Genomic DNA, 22,508 nt, shown 5'->3' on the forward strand with positions numbered 1-22,508 from the left:
CATGTAATTAGGTGAGCAGCCCATTTAATCCGTCTGTTCATATGTATCAAACCCAAGCATGATAAATGGACAGTGAGTTTGACCCATAATTTAGTAAAAGAAAGAGACTTGTTTGGATCATATTTGTGAAATGGTGTAGCACTTTAAATAATTGTAAGCTTCCCACTGTCCATCTTTGTAACAATATTGTTCTCTTCCCCAATATGGCTATGAATCATTAAACTCCATAATTTCAGAAGAAGCAAAATTGCACTACTCAAAAGGGAATGGAAATATGCATGGCAGTCAGCTTTACTGATTTGCAAGGAATGACATTAAAAACGTCAGAGACATTTATGATTGAAAAAGGAGATGTGTTGGTGATATATGAGAATAAGAAATCACAAATGGACAATCCATCTGCTGCGCATTATCACTTGAAAAGATGGTTCTTTTCCAAACTAAAGGCCTCCAAAACATTGAATTATTCTGCTGTGGAAAATATACAGAAAGACAAGCACTTGACAAACTAAGACAGTAGGGAAAGATTGCAGTCTGAACTAGGAAAGGGTATGCCTACATCAATAATGTCATGAATATAAGTTCCTTCTTCCCTGGAGTCATGCTCCAATGCTTCATAATAGTATTGAAGTAATGTTGGGTTCTTAAAACCTATAGAAGGGCCTCATTAGATGGTCAGATATGTACCCAATGCAGACTATCCTCAAAGGACTAGCTCTTAGTAAGTTCTGAATTTTTTACTGTTTATTATTGGTGCAGACTGAGTCATTCAGAATCAGACATCGATAATTTATCGGTGTGTGTGTGTGTGTGTGTGTGTGTGTGTGAGTGTGTGTGTAGGAGGAGTTGAGGAGGGATCATTAGAAAAGTGACAAAAATGAAAATAAAAAATAAAAAGAATATTTATTTAAAAGAAGAATATTAACACCAGAAATTAGGCCTCCATCAGGTAAAAATTTTGACCTCAAAAAGTCATGAAATGATCTACTAACAGTTGAATGGGTTGTAGTCTATGAAAAGAATTTCTCAAAAAATGTTATCACAGGTCTTGTTCTTTGTCATGGGCTGGTCAGTGTCCAACACTTAACATGATTCAGAGACGTGAATAAGAAATGACCAGGCCATGTGGGTAGTTCAAGGAAGAACCACGAACTCCATTTATTGATTCTCAGGACAAGGTTTTTATAGAGCAATGAGACAAAAAAGACTCAAGTATTCTTATCATTATCTTAGTCTGTCATATCCTGGAAGTAGCATGGCAATAAGACTTTTGTTCTCTTGGTGCCAGAAAGTCTTAGGAAAAGTCAGTTAATTCCTTTCACATGCAGTCACATTAGGAAGGATGCTCTTGAGAGCTGGCTTCAAGTCCAGAAACCAAAGCCACATCATCAAGGACATCTGCATAGGAACTGACCACCTAAGAATTCAAATATTTTGGTTTTGAACAACTAAAGTCTTGGGGCAGAGTCTATTGGTCTCAGAACTCAAACAACATCCTTTTCAGTGTAACCCATAACAAAGAACTCAGGAGCTAATTTAACAAAAAGTCACATCTCAAAGAGACCTTTGATATTATAAAGTCCACTATTATCTAGGTAATTATCTGAGTCCTGGATCAGGTATCTTTGGATCCCCACAGTTCTTAATGTCAGTTAGTCTTTCTTTAAAGTAGGGCATTCATTATTCAATGTTACATACATTGCATTGTACTGTTGTTGTCCTTTAGTCAAGTCTGACCCTTTGTGACTCCATTTGGGGTTTTCTTGGCCAAGATAATGGAGTAGTTTGCCATTTCTTTCTCTAATTTATTTTACAGATGAGGAAACTGAGGTAAACAGAGTTAAGTGACTAGCCCAGGGTCACACATCTAGTAAGTTTCTGAGATAGAATTTTAATTTAGGTCTTCCTAACTCCAGGCCTCATGCTCAAGCCACTGTGCCACCTAGCACCCCTAATATGCATTACACATGGGTGCTTAATGAATAGTTGTTGGTTGGACAAATGAATAAATGACTTTTTACTTATCTCCTAATTTTTTATAAAGATAAATTTAAGTAAAAACTTTAAGAGTAAATCTGAGTTAATACTCCTTTCTGCTGTAATCTTATAAACATTCAACATTTGTTTTGTTTTATAAACAAAAACAATTTTAAAATATCAACAAATTGTACAAATCTACTCCTCATATAAACTAGCATTTTGCTGTGCAATGGAACAGAAAAGGAAAATGGGGAGAAGGGAAGCCCAGATCTATAATTTTCCTGGTGTGGGAAACTCCTTTTACCGGCACAGATTAGTACATTTTCCACAACTTACACATACTCTTAAGGAGTTGCCATTGTCACTGAAAGGTTAAGTGACCTTTGCTCTTTGTCACATATTATATGTAAGAAGTCAAGTCAACAAGAGTTTATAAAGTACAAATTATATACCAAGCACAGTGCTAAGTACTACGGATACAAAGAAAAACCGTTCTCTAGGAGCTCATAGTCTAATGAGAGAGACAACATGCAAACAATTACATACAACAGTGTACTAGATTTATATCTGATAAATTGGAAATAATCAACAGAGTAAAGATACTGACATTGAGTGGGATTTGGAAAGGCTCCTTTTAGAAAGGAATTTCAGCTGGGACCTGAAGGAAGTCAGGAGGTAGAAATGAGGGGAGAGAGAATTCCAGGCTTGGGGAGCAGCCAGAGCAAAGGTAGAAAGTTGGGAAATGGAGTGTCTTGTAAGAGGAACAGCAAGGAGGCCAGTGTCACTGTATCACAGAGTATGTGAAGGGCAGTAAAAGCATAAGAAGACTAGAAAATTAGGAAGAGACCAGGTTATTAGGAACTTTGAATGTCAGATTTTATATTTAATCCTAGAGATCATAGGAGCCAATAGAGTTTATTGAATGGGTGACATGGTCAAATCTGTGCTTGAGGCAGGTCAGTTTTATAGTCACGTGGAGGACAGACTGGAGTGAGAAGAAACTTGAGGGAAGGAAATCAACCAGAAGGCTATCTGAATAGAATAGTCCAGGCTTGAGGTGATAAGAACCTCTACCAGGATGGTGCTAGTGTTAGAAAAAAGGAGGGGTATTGCTAGAGCTGTTACAAAAGTAAAATTTTCATGATTTGGCAAAAGATTGGATATGGAGATTGGGGGTAGAAGTGGATTGAGAGAAAGTAAAGAATTGAGTATGGGGGCGGCCAGGTAGCACAGCGAGTAGGAGCACCCGCTCCAGTGTTGAGAAGACCTGGAGATCGAATCCCGGGCTCAGACACTTAGCACCCACCCAGAAACACCTGGCCGTGTAACCTTGAGCAAGTTACTTAACCCCAATTGCTTAGGGGCGGCCAGGTGGGATGACCTGGATCAAATCTGGGCTTAGATAGTCAGCACCACACCCAGAAATAACTGGCTGTGTAACCTTGAGCAAGTTACTTAACCCCGATTGCTTAAAAAAAAAAAAAAAGAATTGAGTATGATACCTAGGTTGCAAATCTGAGTTGTAGGAAAAAGTAGGAAGAGTCACTGAGTCAATTAGTGTACCTATTAGATGCCAACCACTGTACTAAGTGCCAGATATACAAAGAAAAGCAAAGAAAAGTTCCTGCTCTCAAGGACCTCACATTCTTATAGGGGAGACAATTTGCAAACAACTATGTCCAAACAGTATATACAGAGGAAATTGGAGGTGATCATGGTGGATGGCACCAGCATTGAGGGAGGGCTTGGAAAGGCTTCTTGAGAAAGGTAGAATTTTAACTGAGACTTGAAAGAAGCCTGTTGAAGGAGAGGAGGAAGGAGAAAATGCCAGGCATGGGGGCACAGCCAGTGAAAATGCACAAGTCAGGAAATGGATTGTTAGAGGAAGAGCAAGGAAGACAAAGAAGACTGGAAAGGTAAGGAGGGACTGGGTTGTGGGGAGCTTTAGGGAGCCACTGGAGTTTATTGAAAAAAGGATTACAGAGCTGATGAGACCAGCACTTTAAGAAGCTCACTTTGACAGCTAAGTGAACTAGGGTGAGGAGAGTCTTAAAGCAGGGAATGCTAACCAACAGACTACTGTAATAGTCCAAGTGCAAGGTGATAAGAGCCAACATCAGGAAGTGGCAAAAATGTGAAAGGAAAGAAAAGGTAATATTTAGAATTATTACAAAGGCAAAATTGGCAAGACTTGGCAACAGGATGACTCTGATAGGTGAGAAAGAGTGAGGAGTCAAAGATAATACTTAAGTTGGGAGCCTGTGTGCCTAGGTACCCTTAACAGTAATAGGAAAATAGGAGGGGAGGAATATTGAGTTCAGTTTTGAACATGTTTGAACATGATATCTCCAAAACATCCAGGTCAAGATGTCCAATAGACAATTGAAGATAGGAGCCTGGAGGAGAGAGCTAGGATTGAATAAATAGATCCAAGAATCATATTCATAGAGATGATAATTTAATTCATTGGAGCTGATGAGATTACGAAGTGAAATCATACTGAGGGAGAAGAAAAGAGGACCCAGGATAGAGCCCTGGGGGATACTTACTGTTAAGCAACAGTTGGGAACTGAAAGATCCAAAGGAGACTGGGAAGGAGTGAGTGTCAGATATGTGTAGAACCAATATAAAGTCATGAAAATCAAGAAAATGTTTCAAGGGGAAGAGAGTGATTAATAGTGTCAGAAGTTGTAAAGAGGTCAAAGAAGAATGAGAATTAAGAAAATTCCTTTAGTTTGAACAGTTAAGAGATTATTGGAACTTTGGAGAAGGTAATTTCAGTTGAATGATGAAGTCAGAATCCAGATTGCAGAGAGTTAAAGAGTAAGAGGAAAGGAAGTGGAGTTACTGATTATAGATTGCTTTTTTGAAGAATTTGGTCACAAAAGGAGACATATTGGTAGTGGGGATGGATAGTACAGGTGAGGATTTTTTGAGGGTGGGCAAGACATGGACATATTTGTAGCCAGTAGGGAAGCAGTCAGTACACAAGGAGAAATTGAAGCTGAGTGAGAGAGTGAAGGGAATAAAGGAGGAAATCTGCTGGAGGAGATGGGATGGAGTAGAATCACTTGTGCATTTAGAGGGGTTTGCCTTGGCAAGAAGGGCCAAGCCTTCTTCAGGTGAAACACGGGTGAAGGAGGAGGTAGTGGCAGGTGGCCTATGAATAATATGAGAAGAAGAGGGAATTCACACTGAATGGTCTCAGTTTTTTCAGCGAATTTGACATAATGGGAAAATTAGCTGATTTAAGAGGTATAAAAGGAGGACCTTGCTGCCCTGATGACCCAGTTGAGATTAGATAAGATAAATTTGTAATGCAGACAGACAAAGTTCTGTGATTTTCTGCAGTTTTCTTCATGAGTAAGAGTGAAGGCAAAGGATGCTAAGAATAATTCAAGGCTATCCCCCTACAATGAGATAAGGGGACAAATGTCTTGAGAGAACATAGTTGGGAGTTGAACTAGTTCACTATGATGGGGGAGGGGATCCCAATAGGTCCAGCAGATAATCTGATCTTATCCAAGACCAGAAAACCTGCAATATCGTCTGGAAAGAATTCAAGGTCTCAGGCTTAATTGGAGTGAGAGTTGTAGACGCTTCCATGAGAAGCGGGCAAGAGTCCTTTAGGGGACCTGCAAGTGAGAGGGGTACATGCTTTTACTTTTAAAGGGTAGGGCTGCCATTGTCAGGGCTGGCCTGAGGGGAGGGGCCTCAATGCATAGACAAAGGTCAGAGCTGACCTAGAGGAGCATGTGAATAGATAGTTTAGATAAGATTTGGGCCAGGCCGGAGGAGACATGAGGGATTAAGTAAGAACAAAGGATTCCCAAGGTGTTGCCTAGGCCTAGTTCGGATAGGGGGAAGGGGCAGAGTCGGAGGTTGGGAAAGGAATTTTACAGATAACAATTTTACAATACCAATTGCAGTTACAATTTCACAGACTGGTTTCACAAATTGACGTAGACCCCAGGTACCCCATCAACTAAGGACCCAAGATGGGGAAAGGAGGAAAGAATAACCAGTGCCAGGGGTGATGACCTGGGAAAAAACAGGATTTGAAGAATGGAAGTCCTGGTGAGGAAGGGAAAAGAGGGTATGGGGTTGCAAGACAGGGGAGAAATGGAATGACAATAGATTGTGATCTGATAAGGGAATTTCAGAGTTCATGAATATCATATTAGTGCATTTGTAGGTGATGGCAAGAGCTTTGATGATCTATGTGTAGCTTAGATAAAGTGGAGGAATAGGTCATAGAAATTGAGGAAGGTGAGGAACTGGGATGTTAGGATGTTTTAAGGATCATCAGCATCTATGGCAAAGTCCCCTAGTATGATAGCAGGAGTTGGGGAGAAGAAAGAGACTAAGAGTCAGTCACTGAGCTTATTGAGGAAAGATGGGAAATTATCTACTAGTCTTGGCTACTAGTAGATAACAGTTACCAGAATCTTGATTGGATGATAAATACCAAAACCCATCAGGAAGAAAGGTTACTGTGGGATGGTAGAAGATGATGTTGGAAGTGATGAGGAAGGAGGAGTATCCTGTTCCCCTTGCTTCCCCTGGAAGAGATTTAATATGAAAGCAACTTTGTTGACTATGGAATAAGCATTCCAGAGAACACCAAAAAAAGGGTAGGTAGCTTTAGAGTGTGTATTAGGCAATTTGGTTGAGGAGAAAAAGGCTTTAGACCATGACTGAGATAGGGAAAGTATGACCTAGTGAGAGGTTATTGGATCATTGAGGAATGAGTTGAGGTAGGTTATTAAAATCCCTAGGGTTTTTGCCTCAGGGTAGATTCCTTTCAAAGTAATTGGCTGTATTGTGTAGCTGGAAGATAGGGAGTACTCACTTTGGGGCAGATTCTAGCTGGGAGTGCTAGACAATGCCATTTAACTCCTTTTGTGGCAGGCAAGACAGGATAGGAATCCAGTGATGGAGGGAACATAATGAATGACGTTTTTCTCCTAGAAGCCAAGTCTTTCTGCCTCTTTATCCACTAAGCCAAACACCCTCATATAATAGAATATTCAGTAAATTATGCAACATTTTATCCAAATTAAATAATGAGATAATTTTTGGAAATGTTAAATTTTATCTCTTTATTTACTAACTAGCTATTTAACCTAAAACTTTTTTTTTTAATTTTTGGTGTGGATTGTAATGAGGAATACAGTTTTAAATACCAAAAGGTTTCAATTTTCAAATATAGCCCTTTGACATTAAGTAGAAAGGTTAAGTCAGTCATTATTGAAGTGAATACTTAATATGACCTATAAATAACATTCTGCATTTACAAGTCAACATAGAGGAGAAAAGAATGAAATATACTTAGGAAGGTTAATTAACTGCTAATTTAAGTGAAAAATTTTCTACTTGTATAACTCTCTACCTTTCATACTGCTATGAATGTAGTATTTTAAGTTTTAATTTAGCATTTTAACATTTATGGTATTATAAAAAGGTAGAGATCATTTCTTCATATAACCTCTTGAAAAGAAATTTTAATGGCATTAAAATAGTTATTCCTCACTTCATATTCCAGTTTAACCTATAGTATACTTATTAGTTCTGATATTCTTGCTCATTCTTTGTTCAGTTCCTTGATGTCAAAAATATATTTTTATAATTTTATATATGAAGCTTTAAGGTATATATCAGTTAAACCCCATAATTTTGAGAAGAGTATTTATCTCAGAGAATCATTATTGTCCTTGAATATGTTCACAGTCATGGTTTGGCATGTGAAATGTGTTTGTAACTGTCAGGTGCCCATATTATACGTATCCAGTTTAAGAAAATATACCAGTTTAATGTTGAATTTATGATTTGATTTCTTTTTCTTATGAAATACTAGTAGCATGACCTCTAAAAACAACCATGCATCCATATCTCAATATCTCTAATATCTTGCCTTGCCTTTCTAAAGTCTTTGCCACTTGTTCCACTACCACTTATTCTGAAATGTTGCCTTGGAAGCACACAGAGCAGCTCCTCAGAGCTTTATGCGCTGATAATCGGTATGTTTGTGTCTTTTCAAGCAGCTGTTTATTCAGATGCACTAAAAGCTCATCGTTGCTTTTTGACATACAGCATATTGGAGAGAGACATTAGATTTCTTGATAGGGAGATAGTATTAACCTACTTATATTAGAGTCCTCAGAATGGAAAACTAGTAGTTTGTCATTTCTTCATAAGTACATTTTCTTAGGAGGTTTCAGTGGTATCTAGAAAGAATAGATTTCTTTATTTGTCAACAGCATTTTAGTATTTACTTCAGATACTGTGCTCAGAGCTTTACAACTGTTTTCTCATTTGACCTTCACACCAACCTGGAATATAGGGATTTTTTTGTTCAGTCATTTCAGTTGGAAGGTAGGTAATCCCTATTTTACAGTTGAGGAAACTTGAGTCAGACAGATTAAGTGACTTCTTGCCTAGGGTCACACAGCTAGTAAGTGTCTCAGGCCAGATTGTTTAATCCATTTACTTTATCACTTAGCTCCCTCACCATGCTAAGCACTAGAGATACAAAGAAAAATAGTCCTTGTGTCTAATGGGAGTGGTAACATGCAAACAACAATACATATATAAGATATATGCAGGGTAAACTGGAATTGATTAAATGGAGGCTAGGAATGGCCTGGTGTGAAAGGTAGGATTTTATCTAAAACTTGATGGAAGATTAGAAGACCATGTAAGGAAGGGTATTCCATGCTTGGGGTCAGGGGATGGAACATCTTATTTGAGGGATAGTAGAGATGCCATTGTCACTGAAGAAAGGGAAAGAAGGAAGAGAATAAAGTATAAGAAGATGAAGAAGGTAGAAGGGGCCAGGTTGTGAAATTCTTTAAAAGTCAAGGAGGGTTTTATAACTGATCCTATAGATAGTACAAAGCCATTGTAGTGTATCGAAAGGAGGGAAATGGACAGAGCCAGGATGGCAGACTAAAGTCAGGAAATCACCTGAACTCTCCCCCTAAACGTCTACAAATACATTTTTAAAAAATGATTCAAAACAAATTCTAGAACAGAAAAAACCCCCAAAAGACAGAGTGAAACACATTTCCAACCCAAGATAACTTGGAAGGTTGTCGGGAAAGACCCGTTGCACCAGGGTGAGAGAGGAGCACAGTTCAGTGCACAGTATACACGGCCCCAGGACAGCCCCAGGAGAGCAGGAGCAGGCCTTGGGAGTGACGGAATTACCAACGGCAGCAGCAGCAGCTACTTCTGGATCTCTTAGCCTACTGATGGTAGAGGGGTGTCAAACGACTGACCAGAAGGAGATTATAGGGGTCTTTTTGCTACCACTGAGGCAGAATTCTGTTGCTTTGCCCACCCTTGGATCCAGTTTACAGTCCCAGGGCAAGGGGGAGCACTAGCACAGGAGAGCTTGTGGCGTGCAGGGAGGGGGGGGGGGGGGGGCGCACCATCCTCATGGTTCCAGGGGAGAAAAGAGTGCTTGTGGACACTTACAGACCAGAGCACAGGAAGGAGAGGAGTAAACACCTCTCCTTAGATCATACCACCTTGGAAGAGCTAAAAAACTTACAGGTCCCTAGAAGTGTCTCTGAAAACAGTTACATAAAACTTCTACAACTTGGGACAGTGTACCCTCTACCCTGGAAATAGAGCCCTACTTTAAGAAAGAATTAAAAGTCAGCTAATAGGCTGGGAAAATGAGCAAACAATAGGAAAAAACTCTGAAAGTTACTATGGTGACAAGAAAGATCAAAATTACATTCAGAAGACAACAAAGTCAAAGTTCCTACATCCAAAGCCTCCAAGAAAAATATGAATTGGTCTCAGGCCATAGAAAAGCTCAAAAAGGATTTTGAAAATCAAGGAAGAGAGTTAGAGGAAAAATTGGGAAGAGAAATGATAGTGACACAAGAAAATCATGAAAAATGAGTCAACAGCTTGCTAAAGGAGACCCAAAAAATACTGAAGAAAATAACACCTTAAAAATAGACTAACCCAAATGGCAAATGAGGTCCAAAAAGCCAGTGAGGAGAATGCCTTAAAAAACAGAATTGACCAAATGGGAAAGGAGGTCCAAAAGCTCACTGAAGAAAATAATTCCTTTAAAATTAGAATGGAGGAAATGGAAGCCTATGAGAAATCAAGGAATTATAAAACAAAACCAAAAGAATGAAAAAATAGAAGATAATGTAAAGTATCTCATTGGAAAAACAACTAATCTGGAAAATAAATCCAGGAGAGATAATTTAAAAATTATTGGACTGCCTAAAAGTCATTATTTAAAAAAAAAAGAGCCTAAACATCATCATTCAAGAAATTATCAGGGGAAACTGCCCTGATATTCTAGAACCAGAGGGTAAAATATAAAATGAAATAATCTACCAATCACCTCCTGGAAGAGATCCCAAAAGGAAAACTCCTAGGAATGTTATGGCCAAATTCCAGAGTTCCCAGGTCAAAGAGAAAATAATGCAAGCAGCCAGAAATAAATAATTCGATTATGGTAGAAACAAATCAGGATAATACAAGATCTAGCTGCATGTACATTAAAGGATTGGAGGGCTTGGAATATGCTGTTTTGGAGGTCAAAGGAGCTGGGATTAAAACCAAGATTCCCATATGCAACAAAATGATGTATAATCCTTCAGGGAGAAAAATGTATATTCCATGAGATGGAGGACTTTGGGGCATTCTTGATGAAAAGACTAAAGCTGAATAGAAAATTTGACTCACCCTAAAATCTCCAGGAAATTCAATTAGAGACCCAAGCTGAAGCTGCTTGTGACTTCTGGCAATTTGCAATCACAAAATTTTAGGACAATTTTAACAACTCCCGGTTCTCTAGCTCTAGCGTGACAATAGTCTGAATTGTTGCTGTTCAACAACATAGCGGGTATACTTTACATGGAGTCACTTAACTGTCAGATCTGTGCATATTAACAAAGTTGATACATTGAGTTAAAATCATGGGGTTATTTGGGCCTGGAACCAGAAGTGAAGGAGCTAAGACCAGTGCTATGCTGACAAGTTAGTCCCCAGCACTGATACAAGGGCCTGATCTATGCAAGGTCCCAATACAAAATACTTCAGGGAGTACCAAAGACTGTCAGCTGTCACATATCTGAATGGATTAGAAAGTCAAGGTTGGTGAGACTTGACCTAACTTCCTGCACTTTCCTTGCCTTTCCTTACTTAGGACCATTCAGAGATGTTAGGGTGAGTATGGTTCAGAAATCTTCTCACAGCACCTGAAGAATGGGAGAAAATTGGGGTGATGGGCAGAGGCCTCCATGTAGGAGTGTAAGTTTTCCTTTCATTGTCTCTGTTTTCAAGAAATTATGTGACTAAAGTGTGTTGATTCCTTGTGTCCTATAAAATTTGTGTTCATTTGACAAAGAATGATTTCTATACATGGAGTAGGAAACAGAGCCTTAGACTTCATTTTTCCAATATTTAGAAATACAATTTTTTATCATCCCCTAGATAAGTTCACAACATGGCTTACATTGATCTCACTGCTTCCCATTGACATATAATGGTGTGTTAGATTCTCTAGCAACATCCCTAACCTCATGGCTTGAGTATAGTGACTTTGGATTGACAGTAGAAATATTATACTCCCCTGATAGACAGTTAATAGAGTGACATACTGCCTTTCTATACATTTAAGAAAGGTTGTACACAAACCAATTTGAACTACTTAAACTACTACAGTGCTCCAAGGGTGACTTAGTGTAGAAAACACTTGAGGAAGCCCAGTTCAGTTGCCCTCTTATTTTCATTTCTAATCTGTTATTTAACTTCATAAATTCAGTGTACTTTTCCTTGTAGAAGCTTATCTTTATTAGAATATGACTTCTTCATTAGTTTACCTGATAGCTAAAGGCTATAAAAACACATGGAAATATTCCGGGAGTAAAAATTTTAATATAAAAATTACTATCCAAATTCCTTAGAGCTATTAGCATTTCAACTGTAAGATACATGCATGTAAGTCAGATACACATGTATACTATAAGTTAAAATAATGCTTAATTTTCTAGGATCATTAGACTGCCATACTTATATTGGCTACATTTCTCTTCCAGCAATACACAGTATACAAAGTTATGAAAAGTAAGTTACCTTTAATAAAAATAGAAAAATTAAAAAACAAACATTCTTCATTTACTAATAATTCTCATAAAAAGAAAACTATTTTCCTCTTTCCTTTTTATGGCAATTAACTAACAGTGCAGTCATTATTTGTAGCTAACAACCAGCTACTTGGGGTTTTATTGCTTTAGGCAGTGATTTTCATGTTCACACACCAAATTCTCTAATAAAAAAAAAAGCCTTTGCTTCTAGATCTAACAACTCCCTTCCTCCTTTGGACTTGACATTAAAATATATTTACTCTTCACCAGGCATCTTGGCCTCAACCAAAATTGACATGTAATGAATATTTTGCATTTCCTAATTCGTGAAAAGTAGATCTTAAATGATGTATTCTCTTTTAATATAGCTTTTAAAATTCTAATTATCAGAATAGGTGTTGAAAAAAATTTTTTAATATATATGCAAACTGAAACAAACAAAAAAAGATTATAAATGAGTATAGATGTGTTACTCAATCAATGCCACCCCCCCAGAACATAATATACATATTGACTTTTCATTGTATTCCTCATCCTACATAAGCAGATATGTTTACACTCTCTCAGAGTATGCAGATCATAACCCACAGACTAGCTATAGGATCATGGGAAAACCAATTCACCTTTCAGTGTCCCAGGCAACTTTTTTTTTAATTGAATTTTATGTTTATTTTTAGTTTACATCATTCATTTCCATAAGATTTTGAGTTATAAATTTTCTCTCCATCTTTCCCCAGTGATCCCACTGTATACTCCTTCCCCCAATCTGCTCTCTCCTATATCTTCCCCCATCCTCCCTCCAACTTTCTACTGGGATAAAATGGATCTCTATACCCCAGTGCCTGTATATCTTATTTCCCAGTTGTATGTAAAATAATAATAATAATAACAATATTTTTAAAACATTTGATTTTAAATCTTTGAATTCCAGATTCTTTCCCTTCCTCCCGTGTCGCCCACCCGTACTGGAAAAATAAGCAATTCAATATAGGTTGTACATGTGTAGCTACACAAAACATTTCCATGGATATATTGTGAAAGACAGACTATATTTCCCTCCATCCTATTCCAACCCCAACTTGTTCTATTCTCTACTTTGACCCTGTCCCTTTTCAAAAGTGTGTGCTTCCAACTTCCCTCCCTGCCCAAGCTGCCCTCCCTTCCATCATCCCCCTACTCTCCTATATGGTGAGCTACCCTATTTAACGTGTGTGTCATTCCCTCCCTAAGCCAAATTCAATGAGAGTAAGGTTGACTCATTCCCTTTTGCCTTCCTGTTCTTCCCCTCCATTGTAACAGTTTTCCCTTGCCCCTGTTATATAAGATAATTTACCCCATTCTGTCTCTCCCCATCTCCTCTCTTTATATTCCTCTCTCACCTCTCAACTTCACCTTTTAAGTATCAACCTTTCCTATTCAATTGGTCCTGTGCCCTCTGTCTATGTATACCTGTACACATATATACACACACTTATATATGTATTCATATGCCCATATACCCTCCTATAATATAGACATATATATGTATATATACAAACACACACACACATATACATTTCTATTCCCTTCAACTATTCTTATACTGAGAAAAGTTTCATCAGTTACAATTATCGTTTGTCCATGTAAATAGTCCAACTCTAGTGAGTTCCTTATGATTTCTTTTCCCTGTTTACCTTCTCATGCTTCTCTTGCTTCCTGTGTCTGAATGTCAGATTTTCTATTCAGCACTGGTTTTTTCATCAAGAATGCTTGAAAGTTCTCTATTTCATTGAATGACCATATTTTCCCCTGAAACATGATACTCAGTTTTGGTGGTTAGGTGATTCTTGGTTGTAATCCCAGCTCCTTTGACCTCTGGAATATCATATTCCAAGCCCTTCGATCCCTCAGTGTAGAAGCTGCCAGATCCTGTGTTATCCTGATTGTGTTTCCACAATATTCAAATTGTTTTTTCCTGGCTGCTTGTAATATTTTCTCCTTGATCTGGGAACTCTGGAACCTGACTATAATATCCCTAGGAGTTTTCTTTTTGGGATTTTTATCAAGAGGTGATTGGTGGGTTCTTTCAGCCTCTATTTTGCCCTCTGGTTCTAAAAAAACATCAGGGCAATTTTCCTTGAGAATTTCTTGAAGGATGATTTCTAGGTTCTTTTTTTGATCATGGCTTTCAGGTAGTCCAATAATTTTAAAATTCTCTCTCCTGGATCTATTTTCCAGGTCAGTGGTTTTCCCAATGAGAAATTTCATATTGCCTTCTATTTTTTCATTTGTTAGGATCTATTTAATAGTATCTTGATTTCTCATAAAGTCACTAGTTTCCATTTGCTCCAGTCTAATTCTGAAGGTATGATTCTCTTCATTGAGCTTTTGAGATTCTTTTTCCATTTGGCAAATTTGGCTTTTTTGAGGCATTTTCTTCATTGGCTTGTTGAGCCTCTTTTGCCATTTGAGTTAGTCTGTTTTTTAAGGTGTTATTTTCTCCAGTCAGGTTGTTAACACTCTTTTCATGATTTTCTTGCATAATTCTCATTTCTCTTCCCAATTTTTCATCCACTTCTCTTATTTGGTTTTCAAAATCCTTCTTAAGCTCCTCCATGGCCTATAACCAGTTCATATTTTTCATGGAGGCTTTTGGTGTAGGAGTGCTGACTTTGTTGTCTTCCTCCTTTTCCATGCTTTGATCCTTTTTGTCCCCAAAAAAGGAATCCAAAGTCAGATTCTTATGCTTGCTTTGCTTCCTTTGCTTGCTCATGTTGCCACTCAGTTATTTGACTTTTGAGCTTTTTGCCATAGTAGAACTCTGCTTCCAGAGAGGAGAGCTTTGTCCCAGATCACTGGGATTTTTGCAGCTGCTGGAGCTATTAGTTGGGTGCCCTCTCAGAAGCCTCCACTGGCTCTGGCACACTGGTTACCCACCCCAGGACCTCCACTCTAGACAGCAATCCAGATCCAAGTAGGTTAAAGCAATAACGATTACCCCTCAGACTGGTCACTTGGTCCCCTACAATCTGCAGGCCAGGACCTCTGAAGCAGCCATGCGGCAGCGGCTGCCTGCCTCAGCCTCTTCTTCCTTTGGGGGCAGAGGCCAAACCACACTTCCAGACCCCCTGTTCCCACAAAGTCCACACTGAACTCTCATTTTGTCTTTGTTATTCATGGGCTGATAATTCTGGAAACCGCCACAGCTACTGGTGATCCACTCTCCTGAAGTCCCTCCAGCTGGAGCTGGCCATGGCCACCCTGAGGCTAAAACCAGGGACTCAGGGAGCTGGGCTTGGGTCCCAACTCACTGCAATGGACCCTTCCTGCCGGTCTGCTGGACTGTCTTCAGCGGGAGGTTTGTTTCTCTCTGTTACTTTGTGGGTTCTTAAGCCCTAAAGTTTGTTTAGTTGTTTTTTATAGGTATTTGAGGTGGTTATGGAGGTGGCATACAGATTTTTCCTGCTTCTACACTGCCATCTTGGCTCCACCCTCAGGCAACTCTATAAGACTCTTAAGTTACATTTACTGATCTGAAACAATGGAGCGTGTTTACACATTGGAATTTCCCTATATTGATAATAGCACATATCTTAAAAAAGAGAAAGAAAATTAATCCAGTCATGTTACATGATTATATTAACAAATAATGTTATCTGTGAAGAACTTAAGTGGAAGATCATCCCAAGGACACCAGAGAGTACATGGTGGGCATGAGCAGGCTATTACACATTACAAATGAAGAATTGCATAGGAAAAAAGAAGTATAAATAATTGATCAAAAAGCAGGAATTTATTAAATACCTACTTCGTGCCAGATACTATACTAGCTTTTGATGATACAAAGAATAAAACCATCACCTTTTCTCATGGTATATGTATCAGGGAAAAAATGTATTACTTAGAAAAAGATGGATTAGTCATGTAACAAGAAGCTGGAATAGACAAAGGACAGCCTGCATGCTCAAGTGCTAGCCACAGAATATCAAGATATCCATAGGAAGCCCACAGTACTTTGGATGGACTCTCTATTAAATATTTATTAAGACAATGTGGACAAGAGTCAGAATTAGCAATTATGTATATTTGGAGTCAGCATTATTAGAAGGAATACCCACATCAGTGAAATCAAAGAGTATTGGTCTTTTATTTTTAAACAAATGTTTATTTGAGAAAGAAGCTTGGGATCATTAAAATTGTACTGTGCAGCTTCTCAAAGGCAGCCCAACTCAACCACTTCTCGTCTCCTCATAGATTAATAACCATCCATTGATGGTATCATTTGAGATCTGGTTTTGCCTTTTTATTTCTTATAATTTCCTTTGGTGTTGCTCTTGCCTCTTTTTTCTTCCATACAAATTTTGGTATGATTTTGTGTTAGTCTGTAAAGTTTGCCAGTGGTATTCTAATCAGCATACCATTATATCTACCAATTCAGTTGGAAAGTATAAGCCAAGTTCTTCCTTTATTTCTGTGAAAAAACAAAACTATTTTATAGTTAACTTTAAGTACTGCATATTTCTTGAGAGCTTAATTCTTAGAACTTTGGTATATTTTTTCATTGTCATAAATATTGTTTCTTCTACTTTTTCTGTTTTATTTTTTTTTATCCTTGATCCATAAAAATCTGACGGTGGGAAAAGGGCAGAATTTGTCCTCACTGGATATTAGTCCCCACTCTTACTGGGGGTGTTTTGCTGCACACTGGCACCCTGCCTCAGTTCTCTGTTCCTTAGTTCTCTGACTGAACACTCTTCTGTTTTCCTGTATCTCCATATTCTTCACAAAAAGGTTGGGAACTGTGGGGTGGGGAGGAAGAATGAAAAGTTGATTTCTGTTGTCCGTTGCTACAAAATGGTGAGTGAGGAAGGAAAGAATGGGTTCAGAATTTGAGCCCACAGATACTATAACTACAACAAAGGAATTGCTGGGTAGACTTCAGATTTCCTGACTGTCATTAAGCCATAGCTATGTCTCTCAGCTTAGAGAGATGCAGGATTCTTAATTTTGTAAGAAGACTGATGAAATTACTAAAAGTCATAGGAGGAAGAAAATACATTTAAAGACCTTGAACCCAAGCAGATAAATCAACAAGGAGGATATTAATAATAGAGGAAAACTGATCTCCAGGACATCTAAATAAATCCAAACATCTCTGCATAAATATTCCAAGACAAAAGAAACTTAATTGGTCCCTAACCAGGCAGAGGACTCTCTGTGAATTCCCAAGAGAGCATGGAACCACAGTTAAGATGTTCCCAAATAACTTCAAGAGATAAATATGAATTGTGAAAGTAGAATTTGTGGCATGCAAACAGAAATAACTGACAGAATAGAAACAAAACAAAACAAAAAATTATTGGAAATACAAATGTGTAGAAGTGAAGGACAGACTCGAAATAAAAAAGAAGAAAAGCAAAAAAGTAATAATGTTAAAAGACCACATAATCTCTCTACAAGCAAAACATTGATCTCAAAGATAGGATTCATTGAAACAACTTAAGGATCATGGGTCTCCCAGAAGAAGATAACAAATGAAAAAACCTGAGCACCATGCTGCAAGAAATAATACAAGGAAACTACTCAGAACTTCTAAAAACAGAAAATAAAATGCCAATCAAGAGAATCCACAGATTGCCTCTCAGGCAGGGCAGGAAGTGGGAGAGAAACGTGCTGAGTGCTTAAAAGAATTGGTTGAAATACATTTCCTATGTCATCAGGATGTTTGTTCTGAGAAAACATAAACCAAAATTTGGTGACTACTTTCTGCCATCATAGTATTAACATGTCAAAAGATAGCTGTAAATTCCTGTTCTTCCAGTAGTCATTAACCTGAATTTTTATTTTACTAGCATCTTGCCATTTATGTATTTATATGCTTAAAATTTGCATAAAAATTGTTTCTCAAAATACTTAAAATCCCTAAAAACCATAAATGTTGATTTTCTTCCTTTCTTTTTGATGCCAACTCTAACCAGAGGGCTCTTCATTTGAAGGAAAGCTGTACTGCAGTTGGTGAAGATTAAAATGCAGTAGCTTAATCTTTTCAAGCTATGAATGGAGATAATTGAAGCATAAGCCATTTAATGTTTTTGTACACTTATTTGAATGTGTCTGTAGTTTCTGAGGAAGAGACTGCACGTGGATAGAATATTTCATAGTTTTATTTGAAGCAAAATAGACTAATGGAAAAGGACTGAATTGGGTACCTAGAGTTCTAGGTTTATATCCTAGATTTGCCATGAATTCATGGGTGATTTTCTTTGTGTTAAGGAATACTTCTTTTGGCAAATGACAGGAACACTATCCATTATCACTGATGTTGATGTCCTTGAATTTGTTTTCACTAGCTTTGTTAAATGCGAAATGTCTTAACAGTGCAGGAGGGTGAGAACTTTGTTACATTGTTGACAAAAAATCTCTTCTAAGTGATTTATTTCATTCTAATCCACTATTTCTATCAAAGTTTGTGATGTCCTGATACAATCTGATTTTTTTTTTTCAATAAAGATTGTGTCTACTTATCTTGCCCAGTCTTGTAGTGCAGGGGCTACTCATAGGTCAACTTCCTCCACTGATATCCATAAGTGTTTTGAACTAGGCCTCTTGGCCCCTTGCTTCGCAGGATTCACTTCATTGATGTTGAATGTAGTGCAGTCACCTGATTGGCATAGCCCACTGCACATCAGAACTCCCAAGCTCACCTTTACAGGTAGCAGGTTTGACAGGCATGTGCTACCATGCCAAGCCCATGATTTACTTTTTAATACATTGTATATTTATTTATCTTTTGTTCTTTATTTCTTAATTCAATTAATCATTTGTTTTTTCTGTAACTTTTTCATAATTGAGTAATGGACTTGAGAATTTGTTCAGTTCCTATTAGGTGAACCTAAAGTCAAGTTCCTCCTAGTTCAAGTCTAACTCGTTGAATAGTTAACAAAAGGAAATTTATTTTGCCCTAACACAGTAAGGATATGAACAATGATACTGTACAGGTACTCAGCTTCTCTGTAAGCAGCCTCCCTCATCTCCATATGAAAATGTTTCTGCTGAGCATGGAAAGAGTAACTCACATGGTCTTCAGAAATCTACTAAGTCTGAGGGGGCCTCAGCTGCACGAGTGGAAGTTTTTATAAAAGCCCTTAGGTGACCAGGAAACTTCATCAGGAGTCAAACAGGCCAGTCAGATCCTGAGTCTGTTTTGACTCCTTTTAGTAAAAACTAATCCATTTTGCTAGAGGTAAGGAAAAGGTATGGGCCTAATCTATGTGGTAAGGCTCATAGATTTTAGTTCTATCACAAATATTTTACTATGAACTTTAATATCCCTAGGCATCTTTGCTGTTTTCTAAGCTAAAAACTTATAAAGATATTGGAACAGAATTTATTGAATATTATGTTTTTCTTAAAATGGCAAACTAAGTGACACAGTATATAGAGAGCACTCAGTCTAGAGTCAGGAAGACCTTAGTTCCAGTCTGACCTGAGACAGTGAGTAGCTTTGTGACCCTGGGCAAATCAATTAACCTGTATTTGCTTCAGTTGCCTCAACTATAAAATGGTTATAATAACAGCATCTACCCCACGGTGTTGTTGTGAGAATTAAATGAAATAGTATTGTAAGGCATTAGCATGGTGTCTGAAACAGAGTAGGTGCAATATACGTGCTTATTACCCTTTCCCCCATTTCCCTTCTGTTTAAAATGCATCAGCTTTTAAAAATTTCATCTACAAAATATATGTCAAGCAACCTGAGAGGAGAAATATCCTAGGTCTTCATTTATTTCTCTTTCCTACTGACCTTCTGCCAATAGGAGATGCATTTTGAATTATTTTTCCACTAATGTTGATGAGTTGCCCTATGCCATATCCACACACTAACTCGTTATCAGTGGGACACTTTTCTGAGACAGTTGACCATTGAGTGTTAGAGATACCATCTGTAACTGGGAAATAATTTATCTGAAAAGCTCAGTGACCTGTGTAGTCATTAAGCCTACACACTGCTTATGTTGGCAAGATACTTTCTTCCGTGGTCTTAAAAAGTTTTTAATTCAAGCTGTTTCACTCAAACTGTATCACGTACTAGCCTGTCTGCCCCACCCCCTTCAGAAGGAGATTTTGCTTCTTGAATATAGCAGAGTTTCTTCTATATTCTTTGTGATTCAGTAACAAATGACCCAACTCTGTGTGGCATAGATTAATCCCTCATGCACCTTCCTGTGTTGATGACTGCCCATTTTTAGATCATGCAGAAATCTTAACAAGTTTTTTAACAGTCCTAACATAATATTCACTGCAATCAATCCTACTTTTGTTTTAATGAAGTACTTTAGCATTAACTCTTCTTTAGAATTTCCATGTAAATTTTTATTGAAGAATTGCTATTTTATGTAGTCATATATTTCCAAGAAATCCACAGATATATGTATATACACATGCCATATTTACATATTCATATGTACGTATTCATGGAGAAAGAAATATGCACACAGCCATATTTTAAAATTTGTGTCTTTTGCTGTTGTTTTGAAGTGGGGGGGGAAGGGATTTTAGTTTTTGTTTGTTTGGGGGTATTTTTTTAAACAGAATATTCATTGTTATATCCACTTTCAGGAGTATTATGTTTAAAGAAATCACTTTTGCCTAAGAATACCATCTTATTTCAGTAGCCAAAAGCATCTCCAAGTATTGTTATAAGACCACTGAAAGAAATATAAACTTTTTGAGAATTTTTACCAACACTATTTTAGGATTTATGAGTTTGAAGTTGTTAGTTACATACTGGTTTAAATAATATTAAACTTTCCTAGGTCTCTGAAATTATCAAGTTTCTTTTTTTTGGTAATTATTATTTTAATCATCTTAATTGACTACATAAAACAAAACTATGTATAAACTACAGTTTTTTTAATAAGCTTAATGTGATTTTTTTTCTTCATAACAGACCAGGATTACACATAAACCTTGACTAATTTCCATTTTAAAAGCATGAAGATTAATATAGTTTTAACATTCTAATGAGTGAGGCCATTATTTTAAAATCAGATATATTCCCTCAGTAAAAATGCCATTATATTGTCTTTATGCTGACATTATAGTAAATGAAGCTACCAGAATGGTTTTGGAGTTCAGCTGTCCTTGACAATAACAGAATGTCTAATTTGACTGTCAACTTTCCTTTTTTTTTTTTAAAGTAACATTATGAAGTTCTATTTTTTTTCTGTAAAATAAATTTACTGATTTGTTACTATCTATAAGGAAAAAACTTCCATGTGACTCAAAATTTTAAAAGGTTGTCTAACAAAATCTTTTTTTCTTTTGGTCTGTACATCACATAGTGTGTAACTTCAGATTTAATGCTAGATGAGTGTGTTGTTCAGGTGGAGTTTTCTTATGCAAGAGTTCTTTATACCAGTATCATCATGGGTCCATTTCCAATTCATCCTGTTTTAGCAAGCAGTAAGGTACAAAACTGTATATGCTAGACTGGTTACAGTATATAGACAGAAGAAAACCCTTAGAGGATGAAAAATATTAAAAATGCATTATAGTAGAGGTATATGAAAGAGAAATTAAAAGTAATAGAATATTTTTAAGCATGTGTGTTACTTTATGCTCATTGAAAACAATGGCGGGCCAGCCAGTTGGTGCAGTGAGTAAGAGCGCCGGCCCCAGGTCGGGAGACCTGGGATTGGTTCCGGCCTCAGATACTTGGCACCCACACAAAATAGCTGGCCATGTAACCTTGAGCAAGTTACTAAACCTCAATTGCTTTAAAAAAAAAAAAAAACGAAAATCAATGGCAATATATTGAAAATAATCATTTTATTTTTATCCGTTATGAATTGCAATAATGCAGACATTAACTTAGATTAAGTCAGTTTTCAAGCTGTTTCACTCAAACTGCATAATGTACTAGCCTGAAGTTTTCACTATTTACATGTTTATCTTCACACCACAGTTGCTAATCTGACTATACAGATGAGGAATCTCAAACACAAAAATCTTAAATTTATTCTTATTAATAAAAAGTTTTTCCAATTGTGTTCCCTTTAATAATATGAAACATCCTATGTTAATTTAGCAGAGGAGTAAGGTTGAAATAGTTTCTACTCAGAGGCTGCATGGTATAGTGGGAAAAAATGCTAGAATTAGGAAATTTCTGAATTTAAATGACATCTGACACTAAGTAACTGTTTGGTTCTGGGCTAGTCACTTGTCGCTAAACTTCATTTTCCGTATTTGTCTCTCTACACATATTCTACACATATTCCCTCTCCCCTGCCTCATTGCTGCCTAGCAAAATGGCATTACTTACCCTTAAATCTTGTTTATTTGCTATCTGTACTTTTATATTGTGTTCTGTCTCCAGATAAAAATAATCTTATTTTCTTTGTATTTTGAGAGTATTTGTTGTAAATT

At 37.2% G+C, this 22,508-nt stretch overlaps 1 protein-coding gene across 1 annotated transcript in view; it reads left to right on the forward strand.

Annotated features, from left to right (window-relative positions):
* The window catches only part of ITFG1 (integrin alpha FG-GAP repeat containing 1), a 282,016-nt gene that overhangs the window by 86,755 nt on the left and 172,753 nt on the right, over window positions 1-22,508 (forward strand). The window lies entirely within an intron of this gene.

This window comes from Petaurus breviceps, unplaced genomic scaffold, assembly GCF_028583685.1.
Source record: "Petaurus breviceps papuanus isolate PSGF00001 unplaced genomic scaffold, PetGlider_PUasm1.0 171, whole genome shotgun sequence".
In the NCBI taxonomy this organism is placed as follows: domain Eukaryota; kingdom Metazoa; phylum Chordata; class Mammalia; order Diprotodontia; family Petauridae; genus Petaurus; species Petaurus breviceps.